The following is a 22542-nucleotide window of genomic DNA, read 5'->3' on the forward strand; positions in this document are numbered from 1 at the left end:
TCCTTCCAAGAATGCTACGTCCCAGAAGCATGGAAGACAGCACAAGTCATCCCTCTCAAAAAAAAAAAAAACATTCCGGTTACTCAATATCAAAATCTTAGACCCATCTCCCTCTTGCCACAATGCGCTAAGATTATAGAAAAAATAGTCAATAAACAACTGATGACTTTTCTTGAAGAAGAAAACATACTTCATCCAACACAATCTGGTTTTAGACCTGGATACTCCACGGAGTCTGCAGTTCTTTACTCCACGGAGTGCATTCGTAAGATGGTAGATGAAGGGGAGACAGCTGCACTTGTCATGCTTGACTTAAGTGCAGCTTTCGACACTGTGCTCCATGACACCCTGTTGTCCCGACTATCAGACATTGGAGTAAGGGATCATGCCCTTGCCTGGTTTAAATCTTTTCTCTCAAAAAGATCATTCCAAATACATTGCCCACCCTTCAAGTCATCTTCTCGCGACATCAGCTATGGGGTACCACAGGGCTCCAGTTTGAGCCCCACCTTGTTCAACATCTATATGGAACCCCTAGCTCGAGTCGTAGAGAATTTTGGGGTGGGCATTGTCAGTTACGCTGACGACACCCAGCTCATGTTCAAACTCACCCCAGACAGCGAAAAATTTGCCTCCAATTTTTCTAGCTGCATGGCAACGGTCGCCACCTGGATGGATAATAACTGCCTCCGTTTGAATGGCGACAAAACGGAGGTGCTAGTAGTAGGGAATAAAACCTCAATATGGTCCCAGGCTTGGTGGCCTACTACACTGGGCGATTGCCCCCACCCAGTCGAAACGGTCAAAAACCTAGGAATAATGATTGATTCAGATTTGTCGGGAAGAACACACGTCAATAAAATAATTGGTAAATGTACGGGCACGTTAAAAATCTTGCGTAAGACTATTGATCTTGTTCCCATTGAAGCAAGGAAAACGTTAGTGCATGCACTAATAACGCCCCACCTGGATTATGGAAACATTCTCCTTTTAGGTGCGAACCAAAAACAACTGCACCAGCTTCAATGCATTCAAAATGCGGCCGCCCGCATGGTGCTAGGTTTACCAAAAAGAACATCCGCTACAGCTACCTTGTCCAAGCTGCACTGGCTTCCAGTGAGAGAAAGAATCAGATTTAAGGCTCTCTGCTATGCCCATAAAATTGCACACAACAAAGGTCCCACCTATTTGAGAAATCTTCTTACTATCCACCGTACTACCAGAAATCTCAGATCTTCGGGTATGTCACAATTCAAACTTCCCCGGATCAATAGAGCAAGACTGGGTGGTCGCTCCTTTAGTTTTCTTGGAGCAAAGCATTGGAATGCCCTCCCGGCATATCTGAGAATGGAACCATCAGAAATCCTCTTTAGAGCTAAATTAAAGACTCATCTCTTCCCCCGTTAACATCCCCCTTCTCACTGTCTCGGTGAGCTGTAAGGAGTTTCTGTTAGCAATTAGCGCGGGGATACACAGTTGTGCAGCCATGCGCTTTACAAAATGCTTTATTATTATTATTATTATTATTGGACTCCACTGACCTGTTTTAACCTCACCCACGCTCACTTTTGCACTTTCTAGGCCCCTCACACACATGCACCCACTGGCATAAGGAATAAAAGATCTCCGTAAAAGAGCGGCACTTTTGTGCTGCCCGACGGGCATTGCACCGCCAGCCTGCCGTTGGAGCAGGGTGCTAATGATGATACTGAACATTCATCGGGTGGGATGACATCAGCCATTCAACCTTTGGTATGTGTGAGGCACCCTAGATTCCGAAAAGGGATTACTTTACTCCCTGCTATGTCACACCCTGGAAGAGAAAGACCATTGTGAGTTTCTCTAGTTAATCCCGTTGGGGAACTTTGTACTTACTTTGTTGATTCTCAAGTCATAGGACATGTACACTGGACCCCGATAAAAATTGTCCACCCCTCGTTCCCTCTCTTTGATACACTTCTATGGGAATTCTCAAGGGCATATTATGAAGCCTATTATCGCTGCTTTAGCTGCTGTTTCCTGCTGCTAAAGTGGCGATCATTTTAGCTTCGTTCTTGATAATATCCCCCTAGGTTTTAAACAATAAGCAGACTGGTGTACTCACAAAGCTGGACTCAGGAAGGAAAGGTAAGAGTGTAGGGTCTGTAATAAGTTTTTTATATTAAGACCCAATGTTTGAGAAACAATGCCAGAAGCAAAGCGGAAACAATACAAAAAAATTTAACTCCACCAGTAAAAGGAAGATCTGTTGAGGTATTGACGGAAAAGGGATAATTAGAGGGCGGTGGGTGCGTAGAACAGATAGCACGCGGTATAGAACTCAGCCCCGCCGCCTTTCGGAATTTGATCTCTTTAATCTCTGAAAATATAACCCTGTTGGTTACATCAATGATGGAATTTGAGTGGAAACATTTTAGTAAAAAAGTAATGAGGGGGACAATTTCTGCATCTAAGGCATCTAATGGAACTGGGTGTGAGGAACCCAGTAGTTTGGAGGGAAGTCTTTTTGTCTCTCAACAGGATGCAGGCTCACTATATTCACCAGAGCCATGATTATCTTCTTCACCAACTATTTGGCAGGCAAATATGTTTGATCCCCAACTAGATGATGAACAGATGGGAAGTCCCTCTGGGGGAAGAAGACAGAAGCATTAGGAAGAACGGTCTCTCTTAAATGATGGAAGGCACAAAATCAGGAAAGACTTTAATTGCTCCGTAAATCCCTCGCTAATGGTCCAATCAAATCCGCCATCTACACCAAATGTAGACATTTGTGCAGCATATGGGGGGGGGGGTCTTTTGTTGATGTATTATTACTGATTCAGGAAACTCTGCAGGGGATACTGGAAGTAACGGTGGCTAATAATAATGGCTCAAAAAATAAACTGAGCTTCTTAACTATATTGCAATTGTATTGAAAGCTATTAATGAATGTATGCCCTCATTACTGGGGCCAGTGGGCTAGTTAATGATTCAACTATATCAATAGAACATTTCAAGAATGAAGTAGGCACAAGGGATACTCCATATATTTTTGTGTCTAGAGTTCTGATGCTAGTAAAGAAATGAGAAGACTATTGACCACATGCATCATTGTAAGATTTTGCGATTCTTTATTTGCGAAAAATACCGAATCGCAAATAAAGAATCGCAAAATGCAATGCAATTTTTACCGAATCACAAGAAAAATGCGATTTTTTAAGTGCGAATTCACAATTTGCAATTTTGCAATTTGCGAATTCGCAATTTGATGCATATCAATGAGGACACTCCCAGGAAGCCAGGAGACTGATTACACACACCTGAAGCCTAGTTCAAACTGCAGGAGTGGCTTTTGGCAGTTGGAGCTCTGCTTGCAGCAAGAGGAGGAGTGTTTTTGGTGTTGCCTTGAAGGAGAAATGGCTACTGAAAGTGCTGTAGATGACATGCATGCCAGAAAAAGGAAAATAAAGTTTAGTGACCAGGAGCTGGAGATTTTAATAGAAGATGTCACTTTGAGGCATGATCAGCTTTTTGGCAAAGATTCCCTTAAGGTCCCTGAAGGAGTGAAGAGAAGACTGTAGCTGGCTATACAATCAAAAGTTAATGCTGTGGTGGTTGCCCACCGAGACACATCACCAATCTCCAAAAACGCTGGTATGGTATTTTTCCTTGGCACGGCTGCTTATGATTTAAGCAGCCGTGCCAAGGAAAAAAATTGCTAGCAGGATTAAAAGTTCCAAAAAAACTGGTGATAGCCCCCCAAAGGATAGACCAAATTCCCCACTGGAGGACATGGTTGAGGGGTCCCTGGTCACTGAAGCAGTCATTGGAGTGATTGACATAGACACCTCTGAGCATGCTGGCACATCACAAGGTACGTGTGTAATTTTCATCATTTCTCTAGTAAATATGTGTCAGAGTGTAGCTGCCTTTTTAATCTTCAAAGAAGGATTTAAGTAATCCCCAGCATGTTACCTTAAGAGCATACAAAGAAGGTGGACAAATAGTCATTATATAGCAATGAAGCAATGCATTATGGGATGTGTAGTTTTTTCACAATATGAATAGGTGCATTCTGAGAAATATGGTTTCCCAAAGCAAAATTAAACATCAAATTTGTCAGTGTACGTTTGCAAGCATAATGGATGTTTATTTGAAAACACAAATGTATATCTTCTCAATAGACACAAATTTACAAAAAATTGGAAAGTAAAGATTACATACATTTTTTATTCATAGAATAAGAAAATGAGGGTGAAACAATTGATCTGGACAACACTATCAATACTGAATTTGAGAACACACCAGCACAAAATGATATGACTTCATCACCCACTGTTTCAAAGAAAAAAACAAGGAAGAGAGTGCAGCAACTGCAAGACTCAGACACTGAAGAAGAGCCCAATGCACATGCACATAAGCAGCAAACTGTTGAAAAGAATGCAATTCAAAAGACACAGATAAGTTGTCGTAGTAGACTACAACAATTTTATAGAAGAAGGGCACGTTCAGCATACCAGAGATCATCCTCACAAGATGAGTGCCAGGCCAGTGTAGTAGAAATGAAGCTCCTCAAAGTCCAAAGGCTGCAAGGGAAAGATATAAGGGTAATGAAGGGCACACTCAGTCATATCAGTCAAGACATCAGTACCATGAGTAACAGTCTAAGTAAACTGACAAATGTGATTGAAAGTGCACATATGGCGTCAAGTAATAAACTGGACCGCATGGCAACAGCCATGGAAACCATGTGTGAAGCAATACAGGCACAGAACATTGCCAATTGCAATAGGCACTTGAGATTAATGTCTAGCATGCACACTTACACCAGAGCAATAAATCGCTTGTGCAATAGCAATGCTAAACTAATGAAACATACAGTGTTCATGCAGAAGGAATTAAGTAAATGTTGTACTAAGCTTTCTGAAGGGATGATGTCCCTCAAAAATACAGAGGATGTCATGCAAGCAGACATAAGTGTGCTTCAGTCAGTACAAGGGGGCAATAGTGATGAGAGTGCTAAACCCATAGCATATCCTCAAAATCCAGGTCTAAGCCTCTCCTTGTGGCTATGTTGTGCAGCATGGCACATGTTGCGACTATTTTACAGCACACCTCAGGACAATATTGCAGTGCTCCACCAGTTTTGTGCAGTATGCCAAACCTAGACTTCATGACACCAAAGGTCCTCTCTATAACATTGCGGGTGGATATATGGGCATGGTTTTAGTGCTGTTCTTTGCGGGTTGCTGGAGTAAGATATGGTGTGAGTATATATGATCTCACAGCATATGCACTATCACCTATGGAGTGGGAAAATGGTAGACATGCAGTTAACATATCATGCCACTGCATGGTACAAAATTAAATGTTTTGGAAAAAGAACAGTATTTGCCAAGAAAATATCCATCTCCAAATTCTCCTGACAGCAGTCGAGCATGGATGGCACTATGTTTGAAAATGTAGGAGTCATGGGCACTCCCAGGGTAACTTGCAACTAAGTCTGTGATGAGTGATTTTGAATTACAAATGACTTGGATGTTTAAAGAATGATAACTCTTTCTTTTTTTTTTTTCTTTTTTTTTTTTTTGGTGTAAAACGTTTATTGAGTACTGTCAGGGTTACACAGCGTCATGCCTACAACCCAGAGGCTGGCCGCTATTAGTGTAGATCATCAGGATGAAAAGTGAAATTCAACAATCGGCATATGTAGTATTGCATAATTAGCGCATTAACTCAATGACAAGTACAAACATAACTTAGACACATCAATTCGTTTTACATTTTCTGTAACTTTTGTAAGTAACTTTAACATGTGCGATAACTCAGTCACGAAGATGGAGAGGCATGTGCCCCGGTGTGATGGCATGTCTACAGTCAAAGGTGGTATGAGACCCTACAGTATCTTAACACATCTCCACATCCTCCATGTGTAAGGGGCAGCAAAGCAAATTCCCAGTATTCCAACCTTAATCCTCGGTTTCTATTGGAGAGTCTGATATTAAATAGCAGTGCAGCGGGGCCCAAACATCAGTGGGTCTGGAAGCGGGAGGTAACAGTTCAGCGTAAGTGTGCAATTGTTCTTGGCAGTACACCATGTCCCGCATCCACTCCTTAAATTTAGGTGCCCTCCCCCTTCCCCACCTGCAGGCTACTCTGCGCTTGGCTAATAACATGGCCATCGCCACATACTTGCGGTGAGCAGCTTGGAGAGGTTCAACGTAGCCTAATAGGGCCAGTAATGGAGTGGGCGCTACCGCCTCATTGACCATCTTGGAAAGTGCCTGGAAGACCTGTTCCCAATAGTGGTATACCTGAGCACATTCCCATGCAAGGTGCAGGAAGTCAGCCCCCGGGGCCCCGCATCTGTCACAAGCGTCACTAGGCCTTAGCTGGAATCTGTGTAGCCGTGCAGGTGTATAGTATAATCTGTGAAGGAATTTATAGTGAATGATTCTATATCTGCTGCTGGATGAAATGCGTTCTGTTTGCTGTAGGCAAAATGTCCATTGTTTATCAGTAAGGGCTACGGCTAGTTCCTGGTTCCACTTCTCCCTAGCAGGCACCTCAGCGTATTCCATATTAACACGCACCGACCTATATAACGTGGACACCAGTTTGTTGGGGCTATCAAGTCGAAGCATATGTTGCAGAGGGAGAAGCACAGGAGGTTCGCGCGGGAAATCAGGTGTAACCGCCTGCAAACCATGCCTAAGCCTGATATAGTAAAATATCTCCAGTGGCGTCGGCTGTATCCCGGCATATAGTTGGTCTTTAGTTCGAAAAGTGCCATCTTTATATAAATCTCCCCATGTTTGAACATGAATTTTTGTCAATAATTTACGAAAACCAGCCTCCTGTAGGAGCGGCAGCTGCGGGTGGTACGTCAAAGGGAGTAGTGGGGCATACATCAGTTGTAGGTCCAGTTTCGAACTAATACGATTCCACGCCGTCACTGTGCTGAGGACAGTGTTTGGGGTTGTATCCCTACCTTCAACTGGGGAGTAGAGTGCTCCTTCGATCGGTGTCGGGTGTGCTAGCCAATGTTCGGCCGCCAATTAGGGCATGTATTGAGGCTGCCGTATCCAAAAATACGCAAAGTGGGCTTGGGCAGCCTGGTAATAGAGTTCGAAATCCGGAACCCCAAACCCCCCCCGCGAGTAAGGCCTAACCAGTATCTCCCATTTAAGTCTGGCCGTTTTCCCACCCCAGACCAATCTGAGTAATTCCGAGCGCAGCTGCTTAAAAAAATATGCCCCGGGATTAAATGGTATGTTCATAAATAAATACAGAAGCTGTGGAAGTATCACCATCTTAACCAGCGAAGCTCTCCCCGCCATGGACAAGGGGAGGGTTATCCACCTGGAAACATTATCACTGATTTTGTTCATCACCGTCCCATAATTGGCACGCATATGTGCCTCCCTATCCTTTTCTATATGAATACCCAGGTATTTGAAATCTCCCTCGCACCAGGCAAGGGGATATTCCAGCTGAAACTCACGTGTCGAGGCAGTGAGTGGAAAAATGCAGGACTTGCTCCAGTTAATTTGCACATCGGAGAGAACTCCAAAACGGACGAACTCCCTAAGTATGGGGTGCAGATTCTCGCCGGGGTGGCGTACATAGAGTGTAATATCATCTGCGTACATTGAGATGAGGATCTGTCTTTGAAAGCACCTCAGCGCACTTTCCCGATGATGTTGACGTAATTTAGCTGCAAGGGGTTCAGTGGCTATGGCGAACAGGAGCGGGGATAGGGGGCATCCCTGCCTAGTCCCCCGTAAGACAGGGAATTCTGAGGACAACTGCCCGTTAATGAGTACTCTAGCTATAGGACGTGTATACAGCAGTCTGATCCAGGATATAAAAATAGCAGGGAAGCCCATCCGCTCAAGCACCCGGAATACATAATCCCACTCAAGCGAGTCAAACGCTTTAGTGGCGTCTAAAAAAATGGCCGCCATTGGCAAGTCCTCTTGGACAGAATCATTTACTGAGAAAAAAGTGCGAAGATTGTGCGATGTCGCCCTGCCTGGGACAAACCCAGCCTGATCAGGAAGTATAAGATTTGGCAGTAGGAGACTAATGCGCGTCGCAATTAGTTTGGCGAGTATCTTCACGTCACAAGTAAGTAAGGAAAGGGGCCTATAGGAATCGCAGCATGGAGCAGGCTTCCCAGGCTTCAGCAGAGATGTGATAAGGGCAGTTCTCATGGAAGCGGGGAGGTACCCAACCTCAAGTGCGTCTTCGTACACTTCCCGCAGGACCGGTGCCATGAAGTCGATGTATGTTTTATAGAACTCAATGGGGATGCCGTCATGCCCAGTGGCTTTGCCCGATTTCATGTGCATGGTAGCCTCCCTGACTTCATCAAGTTCAAACGGGGCACTTAAAAATGCCCTTTGCGAGTCGCTCAGCCATCCCAAGGAGACATCCACCAGGTAGTCCTCAAGCGTCAATTCCCCCGTTCTGGTGGAGGTGTAAAGTGTACTATAATGACTTACAAATTCATTCATTATTTGTGTGGTATCCCTAAGGAACACCCCCCCAGCAGTTTCCAATTCCAGTATGATGGTGGGTGAACGCATAAGCCTAACCGTAGTAGCCAGAGCTTTCCCAGGCCTCTCGCCTTCTCCATATCGTCGCGCCACCCAGAATTTGTTCCTGAATTTCACCTCGCGGGCAGCCTTATCTGTGTATTCCGATAGCTTTTCCCGTATCACAGCGAGCGCATCGCCCCCAGGGGTTGCTCTAAGTTCCCTTTCCGCTCGCCCTAAGTCAGCTTCCAGGGATCTCAATCTATTCAGTATGCTCTTTAGGACCCCCGAGCCCTTTGAGATGCAAATGCCTCTAAGCGTGACTTTAAATGCATACCAGATAGTTTCAACATCCCGAACTGAGTCCTTATTACGTTGAAAGAAGTCTAAACATTCCTCGCGAAGCTTCCCCTGGAATACCATATCTAGGAGCATCGAGGGCTGCATGCGCCATGCCGTGACAGGGGGGCCCAATTCGGCACCCTTCAATGTGATACGAACCGGAGAGTGGTCCGAATACGTTCTGGGGAGGTGCGCTGCTTGTATCAGTGCTGTGTAGAGTTGGGACGTTAGGGGTATGTGGTCAAGTCTAGCCCACGATTTTGCCTGTGCGGTGAAGTGAGTACCTTCCTCTAGCGCCCCACAATGTGAATGCCATGCATCTATGAGATGGTTGTCATCAATAGTCGCACGAATGACCTCCCTCCCTTTAGTGTAGTGATGTGGGGCGGGATGTGATCTGTCCAAAGTGGGGTTCAAGGCTACGTTAAAATCACCCCCCCATATAATGTGTCGGGACCCCGTCTCAGCTATCGCTGCCCATAAGGCAGTGAAGTACTGCGGATCATCTACGTTAGGTCCATAACAACAGGCGAGTGTCACTGATATACGCCCCAACCTGCCCCACATTAAGCAGTATCTCCCCTGTGGGTCTGTCCTTGAGCCTGCCAGAAAGAAGGGTGTATTCCGTTTGACAAGTATAGCCGTACCACGTGCATATGATGAATATGAAGAGAAGGCAGTGCATGAGGCCCACCTGCTGCCGTAGGAGTGTGGTCTATTAGGTGCAAAGTGCGTTTCCTGTAAAAAAGCAAAGTGTATTTTATGGCGATCTAGATATCCCAGTATCTGTCTCCTCTTTCTGTGATCCCCCAGCCCCCTCACGTACCAAGTGAGTACATTCAGGTGTGTGTCCCCCATGGGTGTAAATGGATACATACAGTAGGAATCAAGGCATTCAACAAGGCGTAGACACAATCAGTAAGACTTACAACCCTCTGAACACTCCTCAAGACGGTGTTACCCGGAGGGAATGGAAATCGCCGCCCAGGAGCCCCTCCCTCAGCTGCAGTACTGTGTCTCAGCAACGCATATTTCACACATAACAAAGTAGACCCATCCATCTCCTGGCTACCAGCCAGCCATCTCCCAACGTGTCTTCGAAGCAATTTTACGAGAACTAGTGCACATGTTCTAAACCAAAACCAAACAGGCGTCGCTAAGTGAACCCCTACCCACCTCCCACCCATTTGTAGAAGCAGTTCACCGTCACTGGACTCCCATGTTACGAACCAACAACAAAAGCAAACACATCTCCCTATACAACTCCTCCCCTTCCCCCCCCAACGCCCTCCAACGATAGTACCAGGCATGCAAAATGACCAGCAGCAGTCAGCAACCCACCGAAGAGTCTCCACCCACCCAGCGCTGCTAAGGTAAGCCACCCTGTATCATCAGCAGTCTCATCATGCAAGGTCCCCCCCCTTCCACCCTCCTCCCACTGAAGCGTCCCCAACTCACCAGCATCCCTTGCCCACCCCCCACCCACATAATAACCAAAACAGGTAAACCATATAAGAGCAAAAGTCAAGGTCCTTGGGGCACCCCCAATAGGGGCCATCAGAGGTGCACGGTCGCCCACCCCCGTTCCTCCCGCTCCGTGCATGTCCACCCTTATCGTCCTTCTCCGGGAGGGAGAGGGAGTTTGGGGGGGTGGCGGCCTGGCATACATTACCACCTGCAGTCCGGCACCCGTCCACGGTACCTCAGAAGCAATTCGAACCACCGCACTCCGTGATGTACTCTGCCTCGTAGCAAGCCAGCAATGTCAATGCAGAAGACCGGCGTCTCAGATCAGTACAGGGCCCTTGACCATTCATTCAGGACCGGAGTCTTGTTGGCTGTCAGCATCCGCAGGGCGCCTACCACGTTTAGGCAAAGTTTTAATATAGTCTTCCACTTGCTGAGGGTTAAGAAAAAAATGCTGTGTGCCTTGATGAGTTATTCGCAGTTTGGCCGGGTATAAAAGGGCATAGTCAATGTTCAGTTCCCGAAGTTTTCTCTTAACAGGAAGGAACTTCCGCCTCTGCTCTTGAACCACCGGGGTAAAATCAGGATATATAGAGAAGGGCACTCCATCATAAGTGAGGTTCTGGTTCGTCTGGGCTGCTCGTAGTGCCGCATCTCGATCTCGATAGTTGAGCAGGCGTGCAATAATGGGCCGCGGCGGTGCGCCAGGCTGGGGCCGGGGACCTAGCGAACGGTGGGCGCGTTCCACAATAAACTGGTTCGAGAGAGCTTCCGCTCCCACTGCTGCTGTTAGTAGCTTCTCAATGTAGAGCTCCATTTTCCCCGTGTTGGTCGATTCTGGAATGCCCGTGACGCGTACGTTGTTCCGTCGACTTCTCGCCTCCAATTCTTCATTTTTGGCGGCAATTACTCGCAATACATTATCCATTCTGGAGAGTCGAGAAGTATGCGCCGCCTCGGTGTCATCATGTTCTGAGATCCGGCGCTCCGCCTCCGCAATGCGCTCTTCCATTTTCTGGACTATGCTATCCATTCTGGCGGACAGCCTATCCACCTTGTCTACAACAGTGGCAAAGCCCTGGCGCATCTCCTGCATCATCATGGCGATGTCAGGGGCTGTGTGGGCCGAGGTAGAAACCTCCGCTGCTGGACTCCGAGGTTGTCCGGTGTCGCCTACGTGTTTGGTTGCTTTCTTTTGTGTCGCAGGTTCAAACTGCAGCTTGGGCTGCCTAGTATCTGGTTTCCCCACGGTAGCCAGGCGATGGGGGGGAGCTGCAGCACCACTCACACTTTAGCTGGCGGTATCGGAGGCAAAGAGGTCAACACCCTCCTCCTACCATATAGAGCAAGGGATATATGCAGCTGGCGATTCCCTCGGGGGCCAGAGGGCAGTGAAGCGTGTAGCAGGCCAATACTGTCCAACGGGCCTCAGGCACGGGAGGCCAGCGCGTCCCCCTCAGTCTCTCAAACCGGGCAACAGGCAGCGCCCCGGGGGGGCGGGTCCTCACAGGATCTCCGGCGCCGTGGGCGCGTCAGTCAGATATCACCTCCCACACCAGATGACAGCGGTCCGCAGCGGCTCCTAGCCCCCTTCCTCAAATAGCCTCACCGTATTCTACATTCATGAATGGTCTGTTGTGCCAGTCGTACCTATATGCCACATCCCATTCCAGGCTACACTGGTCCCAATGCAGTGAAGCGTAATGTCCAAGAGGCCTGCCTCCACCTGTGCGTGTCCAACTATAGGCAGGGCAAAGCAGCCAGCACTGCCCCACGGCGTGGCTCTCCAGTAATCACCTCGATCTCTGCCCGCATAGTCAGCTTTGCAGCTTTATATGTCCCCAGGACACTCCGCACGTGAAGGGAGGCGTGGGTCACACTTCCAGGATCGGTCTCCCGCCTCGGTGACTGGCAAAGACAGAGGCCCCGAGGATCCGACTCCCAGAGCAGTCCGCCTGTCTTCCCCCCCCAGGAGGCGTAGATGGGGGTTCCTCCCCCGCTAGGGCGGCGGGTGTTGGTAGTGCGGGCACTGATTGAGGGGGGGAGGGGAAGCGCGCCGTACCTCTCCGCGGTCCGCTGCCCTCCGGGCGGCCGCCGCCGCTCCGCAGCGCCTCGGTCACTTTCCTGGACTTCTCCCTCGTGGCACGCCCCGGCCTCGCGTGGAGAGCCGTCCAGCCGGGCTCAGCAGCAGGCTCCAACAGTAGGATACGGCCAAACTTCAAACAGCTCCAGTTTCGCCGTATTGCAGCGCAGCGGCACCAAACTTACACCGAGTCTTCTTCCCACCTTAGTACGCACTCGAGCCAAGTTTGGGACGGGTGTCAGCAGGTTAACAGGATAATTTCAGGATATATGTAGCCAGGCAGCTGGAGCCTCACAGGAGTGCGGCCATTCAGCTGGTGCGCCACCTAGCGCCCGCCCAATGATAACTCTTTCTGTTGCGAAAAATTTACTCATTCACAGATGGGGGACAAATGGGAACATGTGTGCCATCTACACAGCCTATGACATTAGGAAAATTAGCCATGTTATAGAAGTCTAACTTTGTTTCCATCAATTCCTGCTGTGCTTTTGGAAAACAAAATTGTGATGACGTATCCTTTGCAGCATTGCATTTAGGAAATCATTAAAAAATCTAGATAGTGCACTCTGTGAAACCCCCCCAGCAACAGCTATGACTACCTGGAAGGACCCCGAGGCTAGAAGGTGTAGAGAACATAACACCTGCACATGGGTGGGTATGGCTAGGGTCCTACGTGTTTCTCTATGCAAAATAGGGTCTAATTCAGCAATGAGATCTAAAATGGAGTCAGCATTAAGCCTATACTTATCATATGTTTCAGCCTGTGTCTGACCAAACAAAGTGATGCGCAATCTGAATATTCTTTCACTAAGCATCCTCCTCCTCCTTCCTGCTGCTCTTAACCTCCACTTATGTGCCAGGACAATGACTGCTGCCATCCTCAAAGAGGTCTTGCTCAACTGTGGAACCCCTTAAGTACCCTCCAATTGGTTTCACATGTTTTCCCCCAAAAACAAATTACCACCTGCTCTCAGTACTTCTAAATTTAAGAATTCGTAAGTGCGATTTCTTAGAAAATCGCAATTTGGGAATTTTGATGCATGCACTGTTTTTGGTAAAATATAGTGATTCCTTAAATTAGCGATTTTTTAAGAAATCGCAAATCCAATTGTGATTTCTAAAATTGAGAAAAATGCATTTTTACATGATGCATCTCAAAAAAGGAAATTGCATTCGCAAACGGCCGAATTTTGCGATTCGCACCGTTTGCGAATGCAATTCTGTTTGTTGCATGTGGGTGTATGTTTGCTATAGGAGAAGGGTTCTAGATTGAAGGGGGTAACAGACCTTTTGCATAATGGTGGAAAACCCTAAGAAAAACTTAAGATGCGAAGGGAGATACAAACGAATAGTAAAAGGGTGATAAGGCCTAAAGTTAGTAAACTGCCTACAAAGTGAAAAGATTCTGTTGCTAGTAAAAAGATCAAAGACTTTGCGAAGTATTCCAGTCAGGAACAAGCCCACATAAAAAGGGAATCAGAAAAACCATTTTAAGAGAGTAAGTGAGTGGGAAATGTAAGGCCCAGAGCTAAGAGTTTTTCTCATGGACTTCATTCAGGAAATGTCAGGGGTCGCAGCTGTGGCCTTTAGCTTGCTCCCTGCTACTGCTGGCACTTCCTTTGTGACCTTTGGCTTCAGTGGAGGCAAACGTTTTGCCCCCTCTGAGGCCAGGTGTCGCAAAGGAAATGCCAGGAGTAGCATGGAGCTAGCTAGAGGCCACAGATGCGCCCCCCGACTACTCCCATATGAAGTCCATGGTTTCCCTGGGGATGTTGGTCAACTGAGCAATGGTAGATTCATCAATAAATGTCCCAGTAAAAATAAGCATTAGGAATGCATTAGGGCTCGGGTTTGTTTGAGTTAGAGATAATGGCATTGTAAATGGTAATGTGTTTTAGGCATGTGTTTTGGAGTGGAAGCATGTGGTGTGTGTTGGAGATATGTGTTTTGGATTGGAATGTTATCAATGGTGGCATGCTGCACTTTAACGCATGATCTTTAAAAGGTAAAGTGCAGCATAGTGCGATAGGTACAATATTAATTGGTGGATGCGTTATCAATTGGTGTGTGCATTGATGGGTGGTGGATGTGTGTGCCTGTAGGAATTGTGCAGTGATGGCTGTTGGTGTGTGTGTTTGGTGGAAGCGTGTAGTGGTGGCTTGAGGTGTGTATGACTGGTGGTAGCGTGCAGTAAGAGCTGTTACTGAGTGTGGCTGTCAAGCGTACAGAGCTGGATGGTAATGCGTGTGGTTGGTGAAAGGGTGCACTGACAGCTGTTGATGATTATGCCAATTGAAAGAGTGGCTGGTGCACTGTCAGCTGTTGGTGTGTTTGGTGAAAGTTGCACTGACATTGTTTGTTGTGTGCGTGGGTGTTTAGCGGCACTGATGCATTTTCGTGTTTGTTTTTGGTGAAAGCGTACATTGATGGTTGTTGGTGTTTGTGCCTGGGGAAAGCATTCATTGACGGCTAGGGGTGTGTTGTTGTGTGTGTCGTTTTGTGTGTAGTGGTGAGTGTGTGGTGGTGAGTGTGTGGTGGTGAGTCTGTGGGGGTGAGTGTGTGGTGGTGAGTGTGTTGTGGTGAGTGGTGACGAGTGTGTGGTGTTGAGAGAGTGAGGTGTGTGTGGTTTGTGTGTGTGTTATGTGTGAGTGGTGTATGTGTGTGTGGTGTGTGTATGGTGTGTGTGTGGTATGTGTGTGTGGTGTATGTGTGTGTGGTGTTTTCTGCACACTCACACACTGCCTCTACACATTCACACACTGCTCACCCGCACACTCCCAATGTCACCCTTCATAGTCACACACTGTTTATCCTGCACACTCATTCTGCACACTCACACAATGTGCACACTGCACCCTTACACACGTTCTCTGCACTCACTCTGCACTCACTGTCACTTTACACTCACTCTGCACTCACTGTCACTCTACATTCACTCTGCACTCACTGTCACTCTCGCACTCACTCTGCACTCACTGCCACTCTGCACTCACTCTGCACTCACTGTCACTGTCCACTCACTCTGCACTCACTGTCACTCTGCACTCACTTTGCACTCACTGTCACTCTCGCACTCACTCTGCACTCACTGTCACTCTGCACTCACTGTCTCTGCACTCACTCTGCACTCACTGTCACTCTGCACTCACTCTGCACTCACTGTCACTCTGCACTCAGTCTGCACTCACTGTCACTCTGCACTCACTGTCACTCTGCACTCACTCTGCATTCACTGTCACTCTGCACTCACTCTGCACTCACTGTCACTTGCACTCACTCAGCACTCACTGTCACTCTGCACTCACTGTCATTCTGCACTCACTGTCATTCTGCACTCACTTTAAACTCACTGTCACTCTCGCACTCACTCTGCACTCACTGTTGCTCTCACACTCACTCTGTACACACTCACTCTGCACACACTCACTCTGCACTCACTGTAACTCTGCACTCATTCTGCACTCACTGTCACTCTGCACTCACTCTGCACTCACTGTCACTCTGCACTCACTGTCACTCGCATTCACTCTGAACTCATTGTCACTCACACTCACTCTGCATTCACTGTCACTCTGCACTCACTGTCATTCTGCACTCACTGTTATTCTGCACTTACTCTGAACTCATTGTCACTCTACACGCACTCTGCACTCTCTGTCACTCTCGCACTCACTCTACAGTCACTGTCACTCTGCACTCACTGTCACTCTGCACTCACTGTCACTCTGCACTCACTCTGCACTCACTGTCACTCTGCACTCACTCTGCACTCACTGTCACTCGCACTCACTCTGAAATTATTGTCACTCGCACTCACTTACTCTGCATTCACTGTCAATCTCGCACTCACTCTGCACTCACTGTTGCTCTCACACTCACTCTGCACACACTCTCTCTGCACTCACTCTGCACTCACTGTCACTCTTGCACTCACTCTGCACTCATTGTCACTCTACATGCACTCTGCACTCTCTGTCACTCTCGCACTGACCCTGCACTCACTGTCACTCTGCACTCACTTTGCACTCACTGACTCTGCACTGACTTTGCGCTCACTGTCACTCTGCACTCACTCTGCACTCACTGTCACTCTGCACTCACTCTGCACTCACTTCACTCTGCACCCACTGTCATTCTGCACTCACTGTTATTCTGCACTTACTCTGCAGTCACTGTCACTCTTGCACTCACTCTGCACTCACTGTTGCTCTCACACTCACTCTGCACACACTCACTCTGCACTCAGTCTGCACTCACACGCACTCTTCACTCACTGTCAATCACACTCACTCTGCACTCACTGTCACTCTGCACTCACTCTGCACTCACTGTCACTCTTGCACTCACTCTGCACTCACTGTCACTCTCGCACTCACTCTCCACTCACTGTTGTTCTCGCACTCTGCACTCACTGTCACTCTGCACTCTCACTGTCACTCTTGCACTCACTGCACTCACTGTCACTCTTGCACTCACACTGCACTCACTGTCAGTCTCGTGCTCACTCTGCACTCACTATCCTCTCGCACTCACTCTGCACTCACTGTCACTCTTGCACTCACTCTGCACTCACTGTCACTCTTGCACTCACTCTGCACTCACTGTCACTCTTGCACTCACTCTGCACTCACAGTAACTCTCGCACCCACTCTGCACTCACTACACACTGTTCACCCTGCACACTCACACGGTTTACCCTGCACACTCACACACTGCAGTCACTGTGACCAGTGCCTATGTGTGCACGCAGTGCCGGTGTGTGTGAGCAGCTTGTGTGTGTATGTAGTGCCTGTGTGTGAACTGTGTCTGTGTGGGTGAACAGTGCCTGTGTGTGTGAACAGTGTCTGTGAGTGTGAACAGTGTCTGTGTCTGTGAGCAGTGTCTGTGTGTGAGCAGTGTCTGTGTGTGTGAGCAGTGCTGGTGTGTGTGCGCAGTGCCGGTGTTTGTATGTAGTGCCTGTGTGTGTGAACAGTGCCTATGTGTGCGCGCAGTGCCAGTGTCTGTGAGCCGCCTGTGTGTGTATGTAGTGCCTGTGTGTGTGAACAGTGCCTGTGTGTGAACAGTGCCTGTTTGCGATCAGTGTCTGTGTGTGAACAGTGCCTGTGTGTGAGAAGTAAATAAACAAAGGAAGAGTGTCCGTCAGGCGAGCATTCAAAAAATTATAATAGCACGTGAAAGAGAGGCCAGTTGTAAGTGGTCGTATGACATGACCAGAATCAAGAAAAAATTCAGTATTTTCTCAGGAAACCCTCACTCACCCTAATGGTGACATGCTTCATCATTGGGTCCACCGGGTGAGATCGAATATCTCCCCGGTGTGCTGCGACGCCAGGTGACTGCGGAGCTGGTTTTTTTGTGAGGGTAGGGAGTGAAAAAAGTGGTGAGTTAAAAATGTCAAAGGTTGTACCAAAAAATAATTTATTGGCTGGTCAACCTGACATGATAAAAACTATGTGTGGGGAAAACTAACCAAATAAATTATACTGGTGTTTCCCTTTTTAAAGGAATCTTTTAATGCACCTTTTTACACATAGTATACATTTTAACTTTCATTTCCTCTGGCAGGGTGGGCCTTAGCGCGCCCATACCTGTCAAGGTAACACTCGCTTACTGGTCCTGAAGAAAGCCCTGTAAATTCACACATAGCACGGGCAGAAACATGTCGACCTTCCTTTAAAAAGGGAAACATGCCTGACGGACACTCTTCCTTTGTTTATTTGCTATTGATTGGGGACCGAGAGTGCCCAAATCCCTCTCTCTCCTTTTGTTGATTGGTACTTAGCTGCGCACAGCAGTGAGAGCTCCTTCTCTAATTATACATTGTTCGAAAGATACAACTTCCAGTATCTATCGACAGTAAATAAACATAGAGCCATTGCTAACTTGGGGCTCACATACTCTACAGAGGAAATAGATGAACTACTGGCAGATCCTAACATGTTTGCAGACCCAGCAATATCTCAAGTAATTTCACATACGGCGGAATGGGAACAACTGACTGAACTCAAACGAGATAGAATAAGGACCATACTTCATGGCACCATACTTAAACAATATCTTACTTCCAACTCAGCCCCAAAAGGGCTTTTGGTCACTAACGCACCAAGGATCTTTCTGAATGATGCCACATTCAGAAGGGACTGGGCCATGATAGCATGGCATTGTACAAGAGATTGGCTGGTGCTGATAATTAAAACAGCACTTCGTCTATCCGAAACTTTACAGATAGAGATCCAACAAACGGAAACTCAGTTTAAAGCCACGATAACGGGCTATAAGAAGAAATTGGATGAAATCAATAAAGACCTTACAGAATACAAGGACAATCTCATGCAGGCAAAACTGACAAAATTCCAGAAAGACCTCAAAAAATTCAAGTTCGAAAGTGTGTACACTTACTCTGATCCTAATTACGTTGTTCCTAAAAAGGACACTAAAAATCTGATGATTCAGAAAGTCACTCCTCTAGTGGAAGCACTGCTAGTAATCAAAGCCCCAAACAAAAAGGGCGAAGAGGAGGGAGGGGCAGATTCAACTACCCAAATCAACAACCGAGATGGCAGAATTACGGTCATCCAAATAATGGCCCTACACCGCTGTTCTTTCAGCAACCACAGTTCCCTATGATGAATTGGAACCCATATATGCAACCACAATTTCCCCAAAACCATCCCCCAATGCCTTTTTTAGGGAGAGGCGGACGGGGACGGAGCAGAGGCAACACACAAGTAACCTGGGAAGACGAAGATGCAGTGGGGAAACACACCCGCAGCCGAACAGCAACGGCCAGCACGAGCGCAATATGAGTCTTGTGACGAATCTTTCTAAGAAAATCTTGACCCCAGAGGAGACTAAAGTACTGGAAAAGGGTCTAGGTTTTGTCCCTACCTCTCGCCCCGACAAATTTCAACTTCATTGTGAACTTTCACAATTTTTCAGAAAACTCAAATTAAAGGCATTTTTTGAGTCCAAAGAGCAACCTACAACTAATGAACAGGAGTTTGATACCAACTTTAGATTGAAATCTACGTTCATGCCACCACCACACACAATACCTGCAGCAATTACTGCTTTTGAACAAGCGGTGGTAAAAGATCTGGAAACCACTGAAAACCCGAGACGGTTTAACAACTTCACGGCTGCAGAACATAAAGCCCTGGAGAGTCTAAAGAATGACAAGGCAATTACCATAAAACCTGCCGATAAGGGCGGCGGGATTGTGATCCAGGACACTTCCGAATATGATAAAGTGTGCATGACCCTCCTGAATGACAGGACAAACTACTTGCCCCTTTCAACCGACCCCACTGCAGAAATGAAATTACGCATAGCATCGCTTGTACGAGAGGCTGAGACCAACGAGCATATCTCACCACATGAAGCTGCATACCTAATGGCAGGAGGCCCAACAATTCCATATTTTTACACGTTGCCGAAAACCCATAAAAATGTCTTACCACCTCCGGGTCGGCCGATCGTTTCGGGAATCGGTTCAGTGTTGGAACCATTATCCACTTTCTGTGATCACTACCTGAAACCGTTAGTGCAAAACTCAAGTACCTACCTGAAGGATACAAAGAGTCTACTCAAACTACTCCAAGATATCTCTTTTACAAAGGACTCTGTCATACTGGTCACCATGGACATTGAGAGTCTTTACACCAGTATCCCCCAGGAAGAAACACTGCGGGTACTGGCGGAAGCACTAAATACAGTCAATTGGGAGTACACCACCCCAAAGGAATTCATTCTGCAGTGTGCGAGAATGGCACTCAGAGAGAATTATTTTGAATATAAGGGACAATTGTACCTCCAGTGCACGGGCACTTCAATGGGGAGCACTTTTGCCCCCAGCATAGCGGGGTTGTATGTATATGACTTTGAAACTAAGCACATCTTACCTACCACAAACCCCTATGCCTCCTCCATAGGATTATGGAGGAGGTACATCGATGACATTCTCCTCCTATGGACAGGGAACGAAGACAGCCTCACACAGTTCCTGAGCTGGGTCAATACCCTTGACCCATACCTGAGATTCACCTACAACTACAGTAAAGAATCTATTGTCTTCCTTGACGTGGTGATAAAAATAGAAGAAACATCTCTCACCACGGTAACTCATCACAAACCAACAGCAAAGAACAATCTTTTGGAGTTTAGCAGTTTCCACCCAAGACCTCTACGAGAAAATCTGCCCTATGGACAATTCCTCCGCCTGAGAAGGAATTGTAGTACCATCTCTGACTATAAGGTCCAAGCAAAAGAACTGACCGAAAAATTGAAACAAAGAGGATATCCGCAAAGAATCCTCGATAAAGGTCAGACCCGGGCACGCAACCAACCTTGTGATGCCCTCCTTGAGGAGAAAGTGGAAACCAACACAGATGTCCCGCTCACGTGTGTAACCACCTACAGCACTCTCTCAGACAACATCAAAAAATCCATCAACAAAAATTGGAGAATAATCACCAGTACCATGAAAGACTGGGAGAAACCCCTCTTCTCTTTTAAAAAGGGCAGAAGCCTGAAGGATGCCTTGGTACATACTAACCGAATTGCCGGGCAGTATAAGTTGGTAGAAACAAATACACACCTAGTACAGTGAATTGCTAGGCTGACAAACCATTTGTGTTTAGTCACTTGTATTTTTATGAAAAAAGATTATGAACAAAAATGCCTTGGCATCAAAGGATTCACACCGCATTTACAGAGGTTCACAAATACATTGAAAAAACCATATACAATACATTAAATCAAAACATACACATATAACAATTGTGATGACAATGAATATAGACAACTCTGTAATGCCTCAAAGAATTCCCTTTGTTGAGGCACCAATCCTGGATGAAAATAAACAAGTGGACAGCCAAGGTGACGAACTAGCCTACTTGTTTTCACCACCGTTAGATACACATTAATTGATTTATCAAATGGTGCAAAAAATAGGAAGACACAAAACTATGCAACAATGTAGAATTGTGTGTAAGTTATATTCCTATTATGCCCTGATAGTTCAGTATCTGGGTGGATCAGGACGCCGACGCGTTTCGAACCCGTTCAGTAGGTTAAGGGTTCTCCTCAGGACAAGGATTGGGGAGGTCGTTGTCGCTGTGAATTAAGTTAAAAACATGGTATCAATGAAAAGCTGACTACTACCTCACTTCAACTCAAACACTGTGAAGGAGTAAGCAAATACCTTATGCTGGAAATATCAGGATGCTACCTGTGAAAAAGACGATATACACCCTAGTTAGTCTCTGTTGTTTGTAAGACACTCTGAGCCACCGTATACACAAAGGGACTTAGCTTTTAGGCACGTACCTTGATGTTTAAAGTACAAGAACGGGTAAGGGATGCTGATGCGCCTAAAATCGATTGATGTGCCTAGGGAAAGTAAATAACACGAGGTATTACAATCCCAACTGAAATACCCTTATATGCGTCTTGGCACATAACTGTTCGTAACAAAAATGCCAACAAGGTCCTACCTTTGTTTGCAGAATTTAGATTCAATGCGCGAACACGAGCGGCAGCCGCCGCGGTAGTTCGGCAACTGAAAACCAAAGGGAATGCAGTGATTAGCAAGGAGCTGGGGTCGCGCTCACTCAATCTGTCCAAATTTGTTTAAAGCGGACTTACATTTTGGACGAGTAAATCGGAGCTGTACATCAGGCACCCAGGCGGTAAGAAACTGACAACGCGAGTGCAGAGGGGGCGTGTCCGAGTGTATTTAACGCGCAATGCGTGTAACACGGCCTGATGGGACATGTAGTCCACTCCGTGGGTGCTATAATTATTGCGCGAGTGCCCGCTGAGTAGAGTGGTAGAACGCACTCAACGAGAGAGATATTTTAAAAGCGATGTTGGATCAAAGGCAAGCGTGGGGGTTCAAGTTGGAATATGTGATCTCCTTGTAGTGGTCTAACGCATGTGTAATCGGGTGGACCGGGGCTCAGAGACAGAGGGGACACACTTGGAGACCCTTGTTGAACGTTTGCGGGTGGCATATGTACTACGTGGTTGTTCAGACACATGGGCATATGCACTACGTAGTTGTGCAGACACATGAGCAGCAGGCAGCGCAGCCAAGCAATCGCAGCACCCTTGGTATCCCACTTTTTA

Source organism: Lissotriton vulgaris, chromosome 8 (genome assembly GCF_964263255.1).
Source record: "Lissotriton vulgaris chromosome 8, aLisVul1.2, whole genome shotgun sequence".
In the NCBI taxonomy this organism is placed as follows: Eukaryota; Metazoa; Chordata; class Amphibia; order Caudata; family Salamandridae; genus Lissotriton; species Lissotriton vulgaris.